The sequence below is a fragment of the Lygodium microphyllum genome, chromosome 1 (genome assembly GCF_053477565.2).
Source record: "Lygodium microphyllum isolate KBCC chromosome 1, Lygodium_microphyllum_v1.1.10, whole genome shotgun sequence".
NCBI lineage: Eukaryota > Viridiplantae > Streptophyta > Polypodiopsida > Schizaeales > Lygodiaceae > Lygodium > Lygodium microphyllum.
In genome coordinates, this window is record NC_141135.1 from 25,527,248 (window position 1) to 25,550,538 (window position 23,291).

Genomic DNA, 23,291 nt, shown 5'->3' on the forward strand with positions numbered 1-23,291 from the left:
TTTCAACAACCTCTCTTCACAAGTATTTTTTCTTTTTTGAAACCCTAAAGATAGCAAGTAGTAGTGAAGATTTTTCAGAAGCTAGAGGCAAAAATGGAAGAAGCCAAATGCTTTGTGTGGAGTTGCAGTACACTTATACACATTAGCATACTTGAACAATTTGGAGAGTATCGCAACAGTCCTGGAAACCAGATCCACAATTTTAGGTTCCATCTTGGCCAAGAACAATAAGCATTTCCAGACCCTGTGCGTTCAGCTGCTCCACCTCCAGTTGCTAGCACACTGGATCAGGAGTTCAAAGAAGTCCAAGATTTGCCCACTTCCTCACAAAACTGCAAGTGAAATCACATGCATGTAGCACCGAGAGCGAAAGGGCTGAAAGGAGGGTGCTGCTTCCAGGCAGAAAAATCCGTTTCAGAATCGGCACAACAAACAGGAGAGGGGGAATTCCGAATGGGAGAGACACACAGTTCACGCAGAGGGAGTGCCGAGAAGCTATATGCCATATATTTCTCCTAAATAGCAGCAGTTGTTCTGTAGTAGTCCCAGTCCAGGTCCCTGGCAGAATAGCAGCTATTCTGTAGTAGTCCTAGTCCAGGTCCTTGGTAGCCAACTTCATAAACTCGTTTATGTTACCTTCAATTCCAGAAAAGACATAGCCGTTGCATTCTCAACGTGGGTCAAAATACATGGCTTGATGCCTGCCAGACCTTGGGCTACATATCCAAATGTTGACATAGGGCTTGTAATGAGTTTGTCACTAAAGGAAAGAAGGCACATATCAACCCAAGCCATCAGGTTATGCCCGTTCTTTGCTGTGTTTTGATGTTCCTCGTGGCTTGGTTGATGGACACTCACAACTTCCCTGGTCTCTGTGGCATGGTCTCTATAAAGCACCCTGAAATGTTCAGAGACATCTGAGAGCAAGGAGGTAGCCAGATGAAAGATCGCACCTGTATTCCAACAATTTGGGCAGCTTTGGCAAGATATGCATTGTAGTAGCGTGTTATCCAGCTCCACACAGGTTTTGTAGGGAAAAAAAGAGGTAATGGGCAATGTGATGAAAGATGGCATCCCTTTGGGGAAAGAGGGAATCTAGCTCTTGATGGAATTCAAGGAGGTATAGGTACAAGGAAGGGACGAAATACTGGTTGGACTTGAGGAAGAGCCAGGGAATATCACGAAGAGAAGCTTGTTCTTCTTGACAGAAAAGCAATTTGTCATAAAAATTGTATCCATGAGTAACATCTAGCTAGACATAATAAGGAGGGTGGGAACTCAGCAAAGAAGGTGTCACGTTGAAGATGCCTTCTTTTTCCGGATGCCGCCTGAAGGGGACAAGAGTACCACCTTGTTGAAGATGCTAGCCTACTGCATGAGGTGAGGACTGATTGAAAGACATGGGAGCAAGGTGGACGAAATCTCGAGGTAAAATCCAGGATGTGCTGCCAGGAAACGGCTCGCATAAGAGCTCATCCAAGTCTGTACTTGGATCAAGAAGCAGCACAAATCTAGTTAACAGAGCATAAACAAACGCTGAGACTATGGAGATCAACCTGTTACCCAAGCCACTGTCAGCAATCTAAACCATGTACTTGCACTCTTCTCGGGCTTTGAAAAGACATAGCCGTTGCATTTATCAATAAGCCTCACTATGTTTTCCACACTTTCCTTGTCCTGTATATTGAGTGTTGTAAAGTTCACCAGGGAGAAGTCCTCCACAAGATCACAGAGATCCTTGGTAAGCTTCATGTACTTGGTAGAACATGGATCTTTGTTGAGGCCAAACTGTAGGTAGGAGAGATCTTGCACATCAGTGTAAAAGTCCAGATTGAAAGCTAGCTTTCCACAGCTTTCAATAAGATCAATTTTGATAACATGTTAATATGAGGAAGCTCCAAATGTAGCATTGTTGATAAGGAAAGCAGTAGTGCGCTGAGATACTTCCCAGGATCACTACAAAGGTGAGCATCCACCAAGTGCACTACAGCTAACTGATAATCCCACTTGTTGGTCATCTCATATAAAATATTCTTGGCATTGGAATGCAAGTCCCAGCTGCAACTGCTGCCAAGATCAGCCTCCAACCTCTGACCTCCATCAGGCTTTCATGCAAAGGTGTGATGGATTCAAGCCTTCATCAAGGCTGATCAAACCTGCGTTCAGACCAATGGCAATACGTAATTAGAATCATGTTTTTGTCATCATCTCCACTGCTTCTCTGACCTTTTTCTTTGCAACATAAAGAGCCTCAGAGAGTTTGGAAAAATTGTCATTAATTTGGACATCCTGGAGCCCTCTACCATCTTCTGCAAGCCATTTGTCAAGAGGAATAGTGTATCCCTTCTGATTGTTCCAAATGGAGATATAGGGAGGTATCTTCCTATGGACTCAGTGACTATATGGTGGGAGACAAGGCTTTTTGTTTCAAAGACCAGTGATTAGGAGCAGGGCAGTCACAGATTTTTCCTTTGATCTGCGTACAAATGAAATCGAGTTTACTTCAAACAATGAAGACCTTAATGTGTTGAATCTCAGGACAAGGTACAGTTGAATGTGTCTGTTGGTCTTGATTTGGGGACTGTGTATTTTGTGAGTATGCATGTCAGACGAGTGAAACTAGAATTTTAAGGCAAGGACAAGAACAACATATCTCTTCAACTTGACTACAATGGCAGCTGAGATCAATAGCTCCAGCTCTAGTGAACAAGATTGGCTTCAAACACAGGCTAATATTGACAAACTTGGAGTTTTAGCTAAAGGTTGGCTTCAAAAACAGGCTAATATTGACAAACTTGGAGTTTTAGCTGATCGGTGTATTGCTCTTATGAAGGTGGTTATAGAAAAAAGTGCAAGACCTGAATCAAATGCTTATGCTTATGGTCAACATGTATATGCTGATGGTATGCTTGAATCAAATGCTTATGCTTATGGACAACATGTATATGCTGATGGTACACACTATGATCTACATGCGCCTTATGAATATGAAGAGCAACAACATGCAAATGGATATGAGCAGTATGCAAGTACCTCTGGACAGCATGTTAATTCTTATAAATATGATGTACCATATCATAATGCAGAGTATCATTCCATTGAACCTTGGCAGTAGAATGGCTATTATGGACAACATGCTTATGCTTATGAGCCTCCACCTCTTCAGCAACATAGTTATGATTATACTTGTGAAGCTCTCTTAGTTGAGCAGCCCAATTCTTATGGATTTGACAGTAATGGTTATGATTATCAATACCCCTCTAGCTTTGATCAGCAGCAAGCAAGTGATTATGACCGACATCATGCCAATACCTATGCGCATGGACTTGCCAATCATCACACTTATGGTCAGCCTAGGATGCAAGGACACCATTGTAATCATGTTGGATAGTCATCATGCAATATTTGGCAACATGTTTATGGGCAACAATATGACCAAAGTTTTGGTAGTAGGAAACAGCAAATAGATGTATTTGGACAGCAGCATGAACATTTTTGTGACATGAATTCTCATAGAGATTATGGATAGCATGACCAATGCTGTGGGATCAATGATCAAAGGCAGCATGCTTATGTACGTGAGCAGCAGACATTAGTGGAAGCAAATGCATATGCTCAACCAAACTGTCCCTTTGATGGACAGCAGGGCTATTATCACCATATGCAGTATGGACAACATGAGCATTATGGTCATGAGCATGGACAGTCATCTATTGTACATGAGCAGCAAGATGACTATGAGCAGCATGTCAGAACTATTACTGAGTTGACCAATGGTGATGAGCAGGTGTGTAAATTGCTATATAAGGCTAAATGCATTAGACACCTTACTAGTGATACGATACGAGAACTGCATGCTGCGGGCTTATGCTATCGATGTGCTAAGCCAATATCTTGTAATCATCAGTCCACATGCAGGGAAAAGACTGCCAAAATACTCTTGGTATTTGAATATTATGATGCAAAGGATGGAGAAGATCTTGTTGAAGACCATTTTGGTATGGGTCCACAACAAGAACCTCAGTTCAAGGAAGCAGATCATGGGCAGCATGTGGATTTGGATGATCATGACCCCATGTAGGAGCCCCGTCAGTCCACAGACCTGCAGTTTAAATGCTTGGACATCACTAAGAATGTAGGGTCCATGAATATACGGCACTTAAGGGTTGATGCAGTCCATGCAATGGTGACTTCAGCCTCATATGCTTCAGTCATACAGAGCATGGTGATGCCTGAGAGGTTTATGGAAGAGCTAGAGAATACCACCATGATGATCATGCTTCCAACTGTACTCGACTTTGACCTTATGAAAGTTGATCCAATGCATGGCAGCGATACCACTTTCCCTTTTTGATCCGGGTGGCTACAGACTGACCTTGACCCTCTGCATAGACTAGTACTACTCTTGAATATTAGGCAATCTTTTACTGGGTCTATGCCAAGAATTCGCCCCCCCCCCCCCACTACCTTTTGCCACTTGTAATGTTGTATCAGAGTAGTACTCTGTTTCATCTATCCTTTTCTAGTCTTTCAGGTTTGTTTTTGACGACAAAAACTTTTGGGAAGGGATGGATTGTAAGAAGCTAAGAATAAGGATTTAGTGTAAATAACATTGACATTATGCCATGTCACACTAACATTGGTATAAAAGGAGGGGACATGTAATTTTACACATCTTTTTTGACACATTAATAAAATTATAGTCTTTCTCTCCCATCTTGCTCACAGCTTCTATGGCTTCCCCTTCTTTCCTGTCTTTCTCTCTCTAAATCTGGTCTTTCTCTCTCCTCGTCACTCTTCTTCTCTCTCTTCCTGTAGTCTTTCTCTCTCTTTTGCAGTCTTCTCTCTCCTCTTTCTCTCTCCCTAGTTCTCTCTCTGACAGATGTATTTGTGGTTAATAATTTTTTATTTTGGTGTTGCATTAAACAAGTTCACGGTGGAGCACCTAGAGGGAGCTTCTTGCTGTGCAGTGTGAAATACGTGGGATCTAGAGCATGGCAGATGCGGAAGCTATGGAGGTTGACTGCAACTAGATAGGCCTTTTGGGACCTCTTTCTGGCATGGCAAAACTTCTCGGTATATCCAATCCTTTTACAGAAGTCACAAAAGAGTTGATCATTCTTACCTTTGTACCTGTTGCCAGCATATAATGCATGCTCGTCTCTAGAGGCACTTGGTTCTTCCTTAGTTTTTAGCTTTTCACCTCCTCTAACAGTGATGCCTGGATATGAACAAGTTCAGGATTTGGCATTTTGATTAAAGTTGTTGATACATTATTATATTCAGGAGGCAAACTCTTAAGTAGAACACCGATGCAAACATCTTCTTCCATTTTAATGTTGATTCCTGCAAGTTGGGTTAGAAGTCCTTCCATGTAATTTAGATGTGAACACCATATTGGGGAATTTGGGAATTACTCATAAGTTTGGGACACGTGGTCAAATATTTGGATTTGTCATAACTTGAACACTAGAACTCCAAATCAAGCACTCTATAGCTCAATAGATTCCATTTTTCAAGCGCTTTCCAATGATAGGTCACATCATATGATTTTGAGAAAATTATGGGTATGTTATCTGGGTGCCACCTTTTTAGTATTCAAAAAATGAGAATTGGGAGATTCCCAAACTCACTAATAATGTGTTTGTGTGGCAAGTGATGTGTTGGACTTCATTTCAAGCCTGAAAAACTCAATTAGGAGACCATACTTTGATGATTTAGACTGTGCATCAAACAAGGTATCAAGTCTCTTCCATGTATCCTGTGAGGTCTCACAGTTATCCACATGGTGGATAAAGCTGTCGTCTAGCTCCAATTTGATAATGGCCTAAGCCTTATCATCTTTCTTTTGCCAAGTGACAGCAAGATTCGCATCATGAGGCTTCTTTTCTTTTCCAGTGGTAATGGCCCAGAGCCCCTTCTTCATCAGGATCAATTTGATGCGGGTCTGCCAGGTATGAAACCCGACTCCTTTGAAACGGGCAGTTGGAGAATCTTTGCCCATGTTTGACTTGAGAGACCAGCAGCAAATTAGCTTCAAATGACTGAAAATAACCAAAATGAGTTGATCTTTCTATGTGTCAAAAAACACAGGCAATGGCAGTGAAGTATCAAAAGATACTAGTTTGAAATTTGATGTTTGTTGCTTGAGTTTGACTTGATGATCTTCAAAAAATCTTCATAGCTTTTCCTCCTTGCTGATTTGATGGTTGAATACTTACTGAAAACTTCATATTAGAGTTGCCTTGGCTTGGTTTAAGTGGCAGGAGAGAAAAAATGAAGGAAAAATGAGCTTAAAGGTAAGTGGCTATGGCTGTCATGTCAAAACAGGGGCCCAGCAACTGGTAAATGAGCTCCCACGCGCTCCACAAGTTGAATCTGCTCAAACCCTTTGAGATGGAGGCTCACTAATGGATCTAACTCCCCCTAAGAGGGTTTGTACTCATTATGCTCCAATTGAGATATCTAAGCCTTCAAAGTGGTCGCTATCAAAACTACGCCCAGATTTGGGAAAATGCAAATGTCGGGCATGGTGTGCATCAATCTCCTTGATTTTTGTGCCAAGAAGTTGCAACTTGACCTGTAGAACAACTCTTGCGAAGAAAGCTTGAAGAGATATGGCCTGGTTGATGAGATATGGTTGCTCCAACAAAGGTAGGTAGGTGCTGTCCACAAACACTGTTATGGCAGCAACTCTGAAAAGAGGCAATGCTGAAGCTATAGTTGCCCAATCTCAATGATTCAGGTGCCAAAAAGGAGCTTTGTAAGTAGAGAAACACTTCTCTAGAAGGAAGTTCAAAGATATTTGGCCTATGGAGAGAGATATGAAAGCTTCAAACTAACAGGGTGCTATTGTCTATGGCTGCCATGGAAGCTTCATTGAAGGTAGGAATGCAAATGAAGTTGGAGATAGGGTCCAGTACTCAAATTGAGTTGAGAAGAGATGGAAAGGAGCTGAGAGGAGTGAAAGGAGAGTTGGGCCATGCTCAATTGAGCTATGATACCATGTGAAATACGTGGGATCTAGAGCATGGCAAATGCAAAAGCTATGGAGGTTGAAAGAGGAAAAAGAAACTCATGAAGACATTGACCCTGACTAGAACAAATTGTTACACAAGTGAATTAGGTTCCAAGATTGAGACTTGGACTCATAAACACAATCTTGTGTATTGACAGTGACATGACACTTTAGTGGAAAGAAAAGAGTACTATCATTGCATTAGAAAAAGAGTGCAAGTACAATGCTTTATAGGAATTGAGTGGTGGTACTTTCTCCTACTGTGCATATGGGATTCTGGTCCTGAGCCCTCACTGCTTCTCACAAAGGGACTAAAGTAGGTATGATTGCAAATATCTCAACATGCATAAGCTTTTTGTGGCCAAGTCCAAGTGATATATGAGTTCTTTCTCTTTATGATATATGTGTATATGTATGTGGGTATTTTTCTTTTATTGGGAGTTAGTATTTAGGGCATGAAGTCTCAGGGTTAGGTTAGGTGTGTCTGGTGAGGTTTTAGTAGTTATCCACCTCCTGTAAAGACATTGTTGGGCACTCTAAGAGCTATTTTTTAGGATAGTCCTAGTGATCCTATCTTCTTAGCCTACAAGGCACCTGTTTCTAGGAATCCCTATTAGTTGTGAGGTAGCTAGGGAAGCCTACCAGATAAAAGAGGAAAAACCCGTGAATATATTTGAAATATATAAAATATAGAGGTGTGTAAAAAGGGATTCTAACCCTTGAGTTATGAAAATCCAAAGAAAAAAATAGTCAAAGAGTAGATGCTCATCACCTTGTGAAGGTCTGGTAGGTTCCTTGGGATGATGGGGCTGATGCGTTGTCTTCTTAGGGATAGTATTTAACTAGAAAATTAAAATAAGGATAGTTGAAGCAGAAATAAAAGTGAGTGGAAGAAAAAGGATTTAGTGTCGCCTTACAAGGGCTTAGTAGGTTCTTGGATACTGAGATAGGATCTGATATCGATGCCTTGTTCTCCTTGGGTCACGATATGCTTAGCTCCATCCTTTTTACATGCCTGATAAGGTATTGAAGAAGAAAGAATGTGGTAAATAGAAAAACGTGCGACTTTCTTTATAAACCAAGTTATAGGAGTCCTCACCTAGTAGGAGTTCCTAACTAGTTGTTCTTGGTCAGGTAGATAGGTGAGGTCACCACTTAGGATGACTCCTTTGATAGTTTTTTTTAGCTATTCTGTGTTGGAGAAATTGGTTAGCGATTAGCTTCAAATCTTTGTCAAACTATACTGGGCCTATCCCTCATGGACTTCATGCTTTGATTTTGTCAAGGGATAGGGTGAGAGCTATGTTTGTGCTCTTGTGTGTATTTTATTTGAAGTATCTTGATGCTCTTTAGGCTTTCTGTTTGTGCAAATCAATTTATGGGTTTGACAAACTGAGTCCCTATAAGCGTAATGGCATGTAGATCGGGTGATTTTCATACATCAATGTGACTAGAAAATAGCATCAATAGCTCCACTTTCTCGAAATGGATGTACGTATGTGAATTTTAGAGTAAGCAACTTTTATTTAATTTTTATGATGAATGTTTCGTGCATATGATGGAAAGATTATTGGAAATGGTTGAAATATGTTTGTTGATATCTGCAATTTTAAAAATTAATATATTTTTCTTTGCACATTTTAAAAATAATAAAATTGCAAAACTCGAAACACGAGATTTAATGAAAAATAGTGTTTTTTTTAGGTTTTGGGGAATAAATGATGTTCATATAGTATGAGAATGAGTATGCTGATGGATCACACTTCACATAAGTCATACAAATAAGAAAACTCGAAAAAATAAATAATTTATATTGAAATAAATAAAAATATTCATGAAAAATAATCAAATAGAATGAACATTAAGAAAAAATGAGTTTTTGTGCGTTAAAATTTTTAAAAAATTAGAAGAATATTTTTTATCATGTAATGAAGGTAACACATAAGGGTTTTACCTCAGTTTACCTCCACGTATATGTTAAAGTGCAAGTTTAGGACTTGTTCTTATGGAAAATTATCACAAAATCTCCCTATATTTGTGCAAAACATAAACGGTAGGGGGTGTGGGACTGAAATAGAAAGATATTTGATTAAGTTGCTAATTTCTTTGCATATCTTAGCATATAGACCATGGTTTATATAGATTTTAAGGGGTTCAATAGCACAAATTGGCTCTGTGTTGTTCCTTAGCAATGCGGCATAAAATCATGAAAATATTATTTTTGCACTTCACGTTGATTGCTTTTTAGTTAAGTTGTTTGAGCATAGAGTTCCATACACTATGCCTATGCAATCTAAATATGATATTAGAAGATAAATTATTGGATGCATTGCAGGTGGTTGCTAAAACTATTGACCAACGAGATGAGAGTGTGAGGACCCTTGCTTGAATTGTAGGAGGGTAGCATGATTTTCTTTGGGGATTGATTAAGTGAGGAAATAAAAATATCTCTTGGAATGCTTATCAAAAGAGTGGACAACATTATGCTTGTGTGTTTTACGTTTAGATAGTGCATCATGGGGCCAATCCCCAGGGTGTAGGAGAGCCATAGGAGCCTTAGCCGATAGGTTGGGAGTGTTTGATATGTTTGTGCAATGAGGTGTTGATTACCTATATGTGTGGGATACACCCTCTGTTGGAGTTGGAATGGGAAAGAAGCATTGGACTATAAATCAATACAAATGCATGATTTATTTAGAGCAGTGTATAGCCTCCAAACGCTCTTGGCTGCCACAAGGCTATGAGGGTGGCTTGGTGCGCATAGGAGCATGGCTAGAGCCCTAGAACCAGTGTGTTGGACCCATTTTAGGTCTTGAAAAAACCTCAAAAAACCCATCGTATGTCCTCTAATATTTCTACCAAAGCTTACTTATCATAAGTCGTAATTTCTTCTTAACCAACCAAAAGCTCTATACTTTCTTTGAATTTATCCTTCTATCCTCAATGAGCCTTGATTCAAGAAAGTGCAAGTCTAATAAAGACCAAAACAAAAGCATGACATAAGACATGCTAGGGAAATTTATATGCTAGTAAGATGGCCCTAAAGCAAAGAAACATTGGAGCTAGACAAGAGCTAGCATATATGAGTGATGTTCTCATTATGCCAACTCAAGCTCAAGTGTTTCCTTAACATTTTGAAAAGTAGAATTGATGAAATAATAATTAAAAATATAAATCATGACTGATTGATGTATGAGGATCCTCATTTGATATCTACGAGTCAAGTAGATGAATAAGAAATATAGATGCTTAAGAGGAGATTTCATTTTAGGAAGCCCTTCCATAATGGTGCCTGGTCAATGTTTTGGAACTTCTAAGCTATGAATTGTTTATCATTTTAATTACAAAATGATTCATTTGTTGAATATTAGAATTAACATCTATTTTTTGAAATGAAATATTTAAGGGAGTTAAGATTGTTAGAAATTATCCTATTTATCATGTAAAAATCAATTAGTAGGGAGAGATTAACACCCTCAAACTAGTAAGGGCTAGAAAAACATTAACCCTTTTTGCTAGAGAATCGCCTAGCAAGGTATTTTAATCGAATTGAAACTAAAAGATAATTAAATTATTTGTAAATCCTTAATCTCTCTAAAAAGGAAGCCTTGAATGGTAAAAAATAGAAATATCATCTTATTATCTAGATTGGTGGAGATAAGACTGGCCAATAAAAAGCATCTCATCCTTAAAACCCAAGAATAAGAACCATGACTTAAACTAAGTGGAACCTATGCTTCTAAATTCAAAGATTAGATGAGAACTCATGCACAAGTATATTCTATCATATTTCTTATCACATTGAAAGGAATATTTACACTATTTCTAGATTCTAAGAAACATTTTATCCAAAACTATTTTATTCTTATACATGCATACTAGACCTCCCCCAAGGTTAGTTGCACTACCTCTTCAACCAAATGAGTTGGGTTTATTGCTTCAGATTGCTAGTATTGGTATGGGATGTGAAAGGTCTCTCTATAAGGACTTATCATATGCTAGGAGATACTAAAAGGAGCCATGGGGGTTTTGCTTGGGGGTTGCACCGATGAAAAATCATCTATGTTCAAAGGGTATTAAGAAGTACCCTTTCTTTACATGCTATAAGGCCATAAAATGGCACCTTTTACTTTAATAAACTTTCTGGGTTTTTTTAAATTATAATACAAAAACTCATTTTGTAAATATATTACTTTGAACTCACGTGGTATCTTAAATGTTCTATAAGGTGGACTCCTTGGGGAGTTTTGGTTGTAATTTATTGGATATTCTAGGACTAGTTATCCTAGGGAAGCTTGGATGGATCTCTCCAAAGGTTGCGATGCTAGCTAAGGGTGGAATTAATAGGTCTATTTTGACCTTTGGGCAAAGTCTTGATATGGATTGGAACAATTACTAGAATAAGAATAAAGATCATCAATTTTAATAAATGTCTTGTTTTTTGAAAGGATTGTCTTCCCTTGTATTCATTCTTGTGCTTAACTTATGTGAAGGAATACTATTTAAATGATTAATTAACAAAGCTATATTTATATGTCAAACTAAATTTTGTTAGGATAATTAGAAAAATAAAAATACTCCTTGAGAGAAGCGGGTGGTTAGATCCTCGATGGACTTTTCTATGGTAAGGTGGTCTCATTAAGCTGAGAGACTTTTACAAAAACTCAAATGCTAGATTAGGACAAGCTAGGAAGGGTCAAATGCTGATTGTCCTAGCGTCTCATCTTAGATCACAACTGGTGTCATTTTAGAGAGTTAGAGTTGAGACTATACCTTATGGGTAGAGGAGCTGACACATATTGCTCCCTCTCTCTCCCTCTCTCTCTCTCTCTCTCTCTCTCTCTCTCTGAATCAAGTATGAAAATGGTTTTCTTCAATTTTGTAAAAGAAGCTAATTCCCACAACATGCCATTAACTAAAAAATACAAAAAATAGACATAAAATGCCAAGAAACCATAGCCAAGGTGGCTATACATGAAATGATATTACCAATATTGATTGAGAATCAAATGATGAGTGGCTACAACATGGTATGCACCCCAAGCTATGGTGGCCAAGAGTATTCACCCTCTTAGATGGTGGGAGATTGAGACCTCAACCAAGTAATGTTGTATAATGGCAAAAAGATACTTCACATATTACATCTCCACCTTTTATACTTAACCCTAGCATACTCTAGAGTAAGGTATTTATGCTTTATTACAAGCCATCCCGGCCTAAAAGCGCTTTGTCCTTAAAGCTAGAATTGGGACAATTTACAAGGAAAGATTACAAGGATAGCTTTGTAAATGATGAATCCATGCTGTAATGAAACTCCAAGATGAAGAAGATCTCATATGTCAATGAAGTACAAGTATGAAATTTGAATATACTATTGGAAACTGTCCAAAAGAGGCTACTGCACAAGAATGGCCATAACTTAAATAATAAATTTCCAATCACCATGTATAAGCTATAGGAATGTAAAGGAAAATCCCTAGTATCCAGCCATGCCATAAAAATCCAAGTTTGATGACCGTAGAGAAATTATTTTTATAACAGAAATTTAATATAGCAAGTTGTACTGTTCAGATATTACTCTATTTCTTGCAAAAGCCATGGAAAAGAATCAAGGTATGATGATGGTTTCCAAGTAGACTCCTCCATGGGAAAACCTTGCCATTTAGTAAGGTGTTCCAGTAGCAAATGGTTCCTTAAAACCTTTTTTCTTTTGCCAATAACATTTTCACGCTCATAAATGATAAGACCATCTTCATCTATGGGAGGTAACTCCTCTAAAACCTTTATGGATAGATCCACATATTTCTTAATTTGGGAAACATGGAAGGTAGAATGAATCCTTGTTGAAGAAGGAAAATCAAGCTTGTATGCAAGCTCACTAACTCGTTTAAGGATTTGATAAGGCCCATAGTAACAATGAGCCAACTTATTATAACCGCCTTTGAGAGAAGCATACCTAGATTTAGGCACTTTGAGAAATACCCAATCTCCTTCTTCAAACTCCAAAGGTCTCCTCTTTTAATCAACATAAGCCTTCATAACATCTTGTTCCTTCCTAATGTTGTCCTTGCATTGATGCAAAAGAGCTTCCATTTTCTCAATTTTAGCCTTGGCTTGTGGATTCACGTCTACATGAAAAAGGGCTGAAGGTATTTGCACTTTGTATCCATAAAGCGCTTCAAATGGTGACATGCCAATGCTCAATGATCCCACAAAGCTTCAGTGTCATGGCAAAAATGGCGAGGATAGACTTCCAACCATTTATTGACATGCTCCATTTGGCCATTAGTTTGGGGATGATATGCCATGCTAGGAGTCAAAATCATTCCCATAGAAATGAATAAGCTCTTCCAAAAACTTCCCATGAACTTAGTATCACGATCGGATATTCTTTCAATGGCATAACATGAAGCTTAAAAATACATTCCATGAACTGTTTAGCCACTTGCTTTGTTGTAAATTAAGCCTTGGTAGGGATGAAATGAGCTGATTTAGTCAACTGGTCCACCAGCACATAAATGCTATTCCACCCATGCTTTGTTGTAGGTAATCCCACAATAAATTCCATTGTAATATCAGTCCACTTGACTTGAGGAATAGAAAGTGGCTGAAGTAGACTAGCGGGTAGAAGAGAGGAGTCTTTATTTTGTTGACATGGAAGACATTGCATAGCATAATCCTTAACATCCCTCCAAATGGCCTTCCAATAGAAACTCTTATGGATATTGTCAAATGTTTTGAACAACCCATGGTGTCCCGCTAAAGGTGAAGAGTGCATCTCACGCAAGATACTTAGATACTCTTCTCCTTTGCCTTTCTGAAATTCCTTCATCATCTTTGATGCTTGCTCATCAAGCAAATACTCCGCTTGAATGACATGGATCCAATCCTTATGCACAGTTGAAATGGTAGAGATGGAATATGCCCACATTCTTGATAAGGCATCCACCACCACATTATCTTTTCCAGACATATAAGATATCTCAAAGTCATATCCTTGAAGAGTAGCTAACCATCTTTGTTTCTTGGGAGATAAATTTGGTTGTGAAAGGAAGTATTTCAACACACAATGATGCTTTTGACCTTGAAATGGCTACCATAGATGTAATGATGCCATTTTTTGATAGCATGCAATATTGCTAACATTTCTTGCTCATAAACATGTAATTGACGCTCCTTGTCATCAAGCATTTGGCTCTCATAAGCTATGAATCCATGATATTGACATAAAATATCCCCGATTCCTCTTTCACTAGCATCCACACATATGATAAACTCCTTAGAAAAATCTGGGCATACAAGGATGGGTGCTGAAATTAGAAGAGATTTTAGCTCATTGAAACTTTGATTGGCGATGGAGTCCCAAAACAAAGCCTTCTTTTTTAGTCTATCTATCAATGGAGCCACCACATGAGCATATTTCTTGATGAACCTTCTATAGAAGGATGATAACCCAAGGAATCCTCTCAAAGAGGTTGCATTCGTAGGAGTAGGCCATTCTTTAACACATTTTACCTTATTGGGGTCCACTCTAATCTCTTGTTCTCCCACAACATGACCTAAGTATTCAACTTCATCTTCCATGAAAGAATACTTTGGCATCTTGGCAAAGAGTGTGTGTCTTCATAATGTGTCAAAGACCTCTCTCATATGCTTTAAATGCTCATCCTTGGATTTGCTATAGGATGCAATATTTTATTCCTGAGGGCTTGAAAAGTAGCGAGTGCATTGGAAATCCCAAATGGCATAACCAAGAAGTGGTATAACCCTCTTTCAGTCCTAAAGGTTGTTTTGAACTCATCTCCTTTCTTTATTCGAATTTGATGGTAACTTGATTGAATATCTATTTTGGTGAAGACCTTTGCATCTTTAAGCTCATCCAAAAGATCATCAATTCAGGGAATAGGATACCTATTCTTGACCGTTGACTTGTTAAAATCCCGATAATCAATACACATGCAAAATGATTCATCCTTCCTTTTTATTAAGAGTATGGGAGAGGAAAACGATAGTTGACTTTGCTAAATCAAACCCATTTGCAGCAATTTTTTGACTTGTCACTCCACTTCTTCCCTTTCAAACTTAGACAAGCGATAGGGAGGTTTGTTGATGGACTTTGTGTTAGGCAACAAATCAATAGGATGGTCAACCTCTCGCTTTGGAGGTAAAGATAATGGTGGCTGAAATAAATCCTTGTATTCCTCCAATAGCTCTTCTAATATTGGATCCCTTTTCTTTGAATAAGAAGATGGTTGATTTGTTGATTTCCCTTCATCTACTTTTGCAAGCAAAAGAGTGAAGATGCATGACTTGGCATTGATTTCTTTTCGCAATTTCTTCATGGGCATGAGTTCTATTTGTTTGTGGTCTATGCCTTTCAACTTTATGTGTTGTTCTTGCCAATTAAATCTCATTTGCATTTGCTCCAAGTCTAAGGTGAATTTGCCAAGTGTTTTCAACCAATTACATCCAATGACAATGTCAATAGGCCCCATATCCAAAGTGATCAAGTCTACTTGTATTGTGCAAGAGGGCGATAACTCAATTGAAGTGCATGGACACACTTCTTTACTAGACTCATATGCACCATTGGCAACTTGTATCCACAAGGAAGAGTCCATATTAATGGGTAGCAACTTCAGCCCATTCAAAGATTTGGTATTGACAAAGTTATGAGTGTTGCACGTATCCACTAAAATATATGCAACCTTGCCATTAATGAAACCTTTGAGTCTAAGTGTATTTTTCCCTTTACAACCGGTCCATGTATCATGTGAGATGGTACACAAGGAAGCGTGAGAATCATGAATACCACCTAGATCAAAAGTAAATCCATCCATGGGATCATATAATTCTTCGTTGGTGACATGCTCTTCTTCATGAATCTCTTCAACCATTGGGTATGCATCAACATGCAGTAAATTTCTCTCTTGATCTTCTTCTTCAACTTCCACTTCTTGAGTGATCACCATGTTGATTTTTGAGTTCTTAGCTTTATACTTCAGCTTATGATCTTATGACCACTCTTCCCCACATTTGAAGCATAATCCTTTTGCATACATTTCTTAAACTTATTGTGAGGAAGGAAGTTGCTGTTAGAACTGTTTGGGGCAGTTTAGGAGCATTTTCAGCTCTTGAAAATGTACCTCTTGACTCAGCCACATTTCTGAAAGTTTTCCCATGTTTTTGTACAAAATTTTCACCCTGTTTAGAGGCATAAACAATGAGAAATATTGGCACTTTGTTGTTATAATTGTCTTGACTGTTATAACCTTTATTTTCATGCCTAAAAGAGTCTCTTGATTGGCTGAAAACTTGCCCATATTTTTTAGGTTGATTGGAAATATTATTACCCATACTCCTTTGCTGTACATTTTCTGCATCTCTTTTGTACTTCAAGGAGTATCTTTCAACCAATTATATGGCCTCATGTAATGTTTTTGTTTTTGAGCTCCTACCTCTAATGATAGGGCAAGATCAAGACCAAAAATGTATTTATTCAACTTAGCAAAATCTGAAATGCCTTCAACATACATGGAAAGATTCAAGTAAGTGTTGGAATAGTCTCTAATGGACATTCCTCTTTGAACGTGTGCATATCATCTTCTTTGAAGCCTTTCTTTTTTCAAAGGAGATACAAAGACATCAATCATTGCTTGGTTGAACTCCTCCCAAGAGTCAAAGTTTTGCACAATCTTGTGCATGTAACACCACCAAGTATGGGCGTAACCTTCAAGATGAGGAGCCGCGAAATAAATCTTGGCTTCCTCACTTCCAGGATAAAGGGTTAAGTATAACTCAAGCTTATTGATCCACTTCTCCCATTTCAAAGGTGAAGCATTATCTCCTTTGAAATTAGTGATATTGATCTTTTCCTTATATTCTTTTTCATTGTAAGATGGCTGCCCATGAGAATGTTGTCTCCATGAATTTTGCCTAAAAGTAGGTGGCCCAAAACCATGAGATGAAGGTTGTCCATTTGAAACATGCTCTTGGTTTGGGATATCGTGAGTTGATCTTCGCTCATCATGCCTTCCACCTTCATGAACTTGATTATTGATTGTATTTCCTTTTTGTGCATTTGAGGGCTAATGATAAAATATTTTGTAGAAGGGGTCACATCCATGATAATCATTATCCCATCGAGTGTTGTCTTGTTTCCCTTCATGTCTATGATTATCTTTTGGATTGCTAAACTGAGGCCTTGGGGTATGAATGCCATGCATTTGTGAAGGATAATGGTTGCCCCTCACTCTAGATGGTTCTCTCCTTTCAAAAGTGTGCATAACTAGCTGAGACTTCTCTTCTCTTGGATGGGAAGAAGGATTACCAACAAAGGGAATTGCATGAGATTCTTCAATAGTTTGAGGTTCCCTTAGTGGCTTGCTTCCAATTTTATTTATGGCTGAGATGAGTTCTTGGAATAAATATTTGTTGCTATGCTGCAAAAATCAAAGATTCCTTGGTTTACTTGTGCCGTCCCTTGCAAAAAACCTTGATTCATATGTGTTAAGCCTTCATTCAAAGTCTTCAAATCCTTAGAACGTCCTTCATTGACATGTCCCAAATCTTTTGACAGTAAATGATAATCATTCCCTGCATGCTCTTCATCTATGTCGTGTTGTCCTTGATGTGTATTGTAAGCAATCCCAATGCTTAATTCCTGATCTATTTCATCAAAATTATGGGCTTCATTTGTGTAATTTTTATCCTCTTGAAATTCTTTGACACCATCATTCAATACTTCAATAATGGTATCTTTCTTTTTATTCCTGGCCATTAGGAGACAGTGATGTAGTAGTAGACATTTTGTCACTTAATCCCCTGTTTCTCTCAAAATATAGCACCAATCCCAATTCTAAATAGCTCTATGGGAAGATTATTATATGGTGATATACCATATTTCAAAATATATGGACTTGGGTTGGATACTTTGGGTGGAACAATATCAAAGAGTGTCCCCCTGTATGCTGTCTAGGTGTTGTCTCAACATACCTAGTGTTAGAAAATCAGAAATAACTTGAGCTCCCAATGTTAGATCACCAAAATTTTTTATTCAAATAGGAGCTTAGGATCCCCTCTTCAAATGGAGCTATCAAATTCCTAATTTGGATCAGGACAAAATTTTCTGTGATTGAATATTCAAATATGAACGGGAAATTCATGCACCCTGTCCACCACATGTAAGTACCTTGTTTGACCCTGTAGGAATACCTTGGGTAGAAGCCCTTGTAAACCACTGTAGCAACCAGGAGAGGATTATGGGGCACCTATAGGACTCAAGAATAACCTGTGGATTGATATATGCATGACGTTTGATCTGTAACAACTCTGTCCAACACCTGTAGGTACCCTGAAAATAGGAGATGCCTTGCACCTCTTCCAATGGTCTTTGAACCACTTATGGAACCCTGAATATGACTGATCAATGTTATACTAGTGCCAAACTCTGATAATGGGGAATGTACTTGCACCTAAATTTGAAAATTTCATGGGCTCTGAGACAATAGGGGTGTGCAAAGTTCCACCTCAAGTTGGGTTGTGCACCCCTTCAGAATCTTAATCGGGAAGGGAGGGTCACCTCTCTTTTGTCTTCTCGACTCGCCTAGCATCCGCTTTTCCTCGCAGGAACCAACATGGCAAGTACATTATAATGGCTAATCAAACAAGGATGCTATGCATTGACTGAAAAAGCCTTTAAATTCTTTAATGAAATGCAAGTAGGTATTGAGAAATGACCGAATTGAAAGGGCTGTGGATAGGGCATTACCCTTTTGCAGTGACTCACTGCTTTTACAATATTTCCACTTACCATTTTCATCATTATTTCAGTCCTATAGCATCAATGTTCAATCATCCAACAAAATCCAAGTCAAGTAGGCACTGAGTAGCATTTATGCAATCAATTCAGCATCAACATTTGAATGGGCAAGAAAGAAATTCATCAAGCAATCATAATCAGTCCCAGGCTGAATTCTACATGTCCTTCAATGAGAATTTAAGAGGTTCTATACACTCAATCTCTCTTATGAACAATGGGACTGGTTCAACAATTGGATGAAAAGAGAGATTAAGCTGAAAGCAATAGAATTACCTCTTTAATGTTGTTGAAGAATAGTAGATGAATCTAACCAATCAACATTCAGCATAAACCACCACCATTAGACCAAGATTTCAGATCATAAGACCAACTTCAAGAAATCTTTGTCCAAAATAATTGCTTCCATATAATCTGCAGCTTCCAATCAATAAGATCGGTCCAATGCAATCAAGAGAAGCCAATGATTTGATAAAAGTCTACAATAGCTTGTTGGAGAAGACCCTTTGAGCTTGATGAGTGTAAATTCTCATTAAAATCATGGATTCCATGAATTTTTAGACATTGCCATGTTCAAGAGGCTAAAAATGCCTTCAGAAGAAATACTTCAATGTAAGCCCAATCTTTGAGGAATACCTTCAATTGAACCTTCCCGGGGTTGTAGACAACAAAAGCCCCATGAATTAAAGCCTCAATGAAGTAAGATTTGATGAAGATTTATGGCTGCCTTGTTTTCCCCAATCTAAGATAAATAAAATGCTTCAATCTTGCTTGGAAGCTCCAATGTTTTCTCAATGTCGGTCCAATGCTTGATGTAGATGCTTGCTCCTTCTATTAGGAAGCCAGAAGAAGCCAAGAAGAGGCCAAATCTTCAAGAAATTGGAGGATTCTTCATGTTATCCACTTTCAGCCATAGCTAGGGTTGTGAAGGAAGCTTCATGGCTAAAGGAGAGTGAAATAAGCAATAGAGTGTAGGTACTTCATGTCATGGATGCCAATGATCATCAAGAGAGGGAGAAGCTTGGATGATGATGAAGATTGTTGATTCTTCAAGAGGAGAGGAGCTAAAAAATGGCGCAAACTTTTTAGCCCCTCCTCCTACTCTACGTGATGATTATCTTGCTGAAGATCCCTCAAATTGGTAGTCCATTGGTTGCTCAGGGCATCAGGAATCAACTCGAGTAGGTGGCTTGAAGAGAGATGATCATGTCAAAGAGACATGAGCAAATATCTCCATGGCAGTTTTCAGCAACAAGCTTGGAAAGAGGAAAGAGAAGCTTGTTCCAAAAAGTAACCACGGTTTAACCAGCTTCAATTAAGCCCATGATCCTTCAAAATGGCCCAAAATTGACCACATACCACCAAAACGACCATGAATTCACTATTGTTTCTTTAGACATTCTTCAAGACCATCAAATTTAGTCACGGTGTACTGTAGAGACCTTAACTAATCATGGTTTTAACTGAATCAAATTCTGTGAATAATTCTTGTTCTCTAGTTACTCTGTGCCTAAACTATAACCAAATTCACCATGAAAATGACTCTTCCCATGGATTAAATTCCATGCTCTTATACCAATGTAAAGAAACTGATTCCCACAAAAGGTCATTAACTAAAAAATACAAGAAATAGATATAAAATGCCAAGAAACCATAGCCAAAGTGGCTAGTCATGAAATGATATTACCAATATTGGCTAAGAATCAAATGATGAATGGCTACATTATGGTATACACCCCAAGCTATGGTGGCCAAGAGCATTCACCCTCTTAGATGGTGGGAGGTTGAGACCTCAAACAAGTAATGTTGTATAATGGCGAAAAGATACTTCACATGTTACATCTCCACCTTTTATACTTAACCCTAGCCTACTCTAGACTAAGGCATTTATGCTTTATTACAAATTTAAGGAATGATAGCACTATAGTCACCTTAAAAACTGACATTAGAAGATATTAGTGAGAGACTACAATATTATATGCCAAACTAATTGTCTTAGAATAATTAGAAACTAAAAATACTCCTTGAGAGAAGCAAGTGGTTAGATTCTTGATGGACTTTTCTATGGTAAGGTGGTCTCATTAGAGCTAAAAGGCTTTTATAAAAACTCGAATTCTAGATTAGAACAAGCTAGGAAGGGTCAAATGTTGATTGCCCTAGTGTGTCATCTTAGATCACAACCATTTTCATTTTAGAGCGTTGGAGTTGAGGCTATACTTTATGGGTAGAGGGGTCGACACATATATTTTCCTCTTCTTCTGTGTGTGTGTGTGTGTGTGTGTGTGTGTGTGTGTGTGTGTGTGTGTGTGTGTGTGTGTGTGTGTGTGTGTGTGTGTGTGTGTGTGTGTGTGTGTGTGTGTGTGTGTGTGTGTGTGTGTGTGTGTGTGTGTGTGTGTGTGTGTGTGTGTGTGTGTGTGTGTGTGTGTGTGGCAATGGTCTGCTTTAATTTAAGGAATGATAGCAATGTAGTTACCTCAACAATTGACATTAGAAGATATTAGTGTGAGAGATTGTAGTATTAATTCAGGCCTTGATCCTTGTGGGTTTGAGGCGAAGCTTCCAATACAAGGTAGACTCAAATAATTCGACTACGGATGTTGGGTTATTCAAATAATCTTGGAACAATAGTTATCTTAATTACCTCTCTTGATAGATAAAAAAGATACATACCATTGGGATTTGTTATTAGGCACATTACACTTGGTATCAAATTGAAGGATAAATCTAGATGTGAACCTAGATATGTTTGCAAATTGTTAAGACTACATACAAGCACCATTTAAAAAGAAATTATTTACGATTAATTTTGGCACTAATACTCAATGAATGTATATCAAAATTATGAATCTTGTAAGCCTTTCCTTCTATTCCAAGCCAATTTACATTGGCTATGTACTCCCTAGATTTTAGATGGAGGGACTAGCTTATGCATGCTTGAGATCAACTTTATGATCCTTCTCCATGGTATCATAAAATACGATTAATGTGGAATGACATATATTACTTCATCAATGTTGATCATCTTCTCTATATTCAAACCAACCTAAAACAGATGCAGTGGATGAAAACCCTAAAAGTTATCAAGATATTTACTTTTACGTGATCTAGGGTTAATCCTATTCTTTTCAGAAGAGGAATATGGATTCATCTAGATTTTTATATTCATGATGGATTAACTAAATGATTCTCGACTAATAGAGTTACCATTCTAGGCTACTCTCATTGCCAAAATTATTGTAAAGAAGGTTATCTAGACCTTCCTTCCAAATATAGACTCCAAGAAGTTTTTGCCAAACCTCCATGCTATCACACTATTGATGTTTGAAACTTCCATGGCTAAATCTTCATAGTAGAACATTTATCATGATATAATGCCTATGGCTATTGGAAATTTTTAAATAAAATATTTTTCTTTCTCTTCTACTTTGCAAGTTTAACAACTCTAAAAAATCTCACATTGAAACATGAGAAGCTTTATATGAAATCTCAATAATGCATATTAAACTAGTTCTTTGCATGTTGTAAACAAGAATATTCTAGCTTGTTAATCCTATTGAGTTAGAAGAGAAGAAATCTCTTCTCGAACAAATGTAACCTTCAAATCCTAATGGGAAGGATAAGGACATAGAGATAGACATTTGTAGATTGAATCTATGGAGGATTATTTTCGAGTGGCAGGAACAAGCATTCTTAACCAATCCATTTTAGCCAAGTTGAAACTAACAAAGGGAAGCGTGTCTCCAGTGGAAGTAGTGGTCTAGAGACACTAGAGACTTAGAGGCTAATGCTACTTGGAAACTCATAAAGAAAGTTGTGTGTGGAAGGTATCTTCCACCTTCTTATTATGCCTTGAAGATGAATGAGTTCTTTGAATTTCACCAATCAATATTGAGCCTCGAAATATACTATTTTTGGTTTGTGACTCTCAATAAGTATGGCATGACAATGGATATTGCTCAACAAGTGGCTAAGTTTTGTTGAGGCTTGAAACCTCCTTTGGACACTCAATTGTAAGCTATGCATACCATAGATCTATAAGATGATTTGATAAAAGCTAGACCACTTAGCCTCTAAGCAAAGTTATGGAATGAAAGATGCCTAATAAAGGATCCCATGCCTTTATAACAAGAGAAAAAGGTCAATACCAATTTGATGCAAGTAAGAAGGCCAAGGTTAATACAACCATACATTTGTTCCCTCAAACTACAATAATGGTGCTCAAAGATGTTTCCATTGTAACAAGCCAAGCCACTATAAAAGATCATATCCCAAGCTAAACCAACCTTGTTGATGAGGAAAATTTCATGGCCAAAATATATACACAACAAAAATAGGAGGAAGAGCTGTTGTAATAACTCTTAAAGGAAAGGAAGAAGAAGAACCCTTAATGGAAGCAATAATGGAAATTTGGATGCTCCACACTACTCTTGATATAAGAACGAATCAAACCACTAG

The 23,291-nt window shown here is 38.0% G+C and overlaps 1 pseudogene; it reads right to left on the minus strand.

Moving 5' to 3' along the window:
- Positions 1 to 202: 202 nt before the first annotated feature.
- Positions 203 to 5,155, minus strand: LOC148040928 (GPN-loop GTPase QQT1-like; annotated as a pseudogene).
- Between the last annotated feature and the right edge of the window lie 18,136 nt (positions 5,156 to 23,291).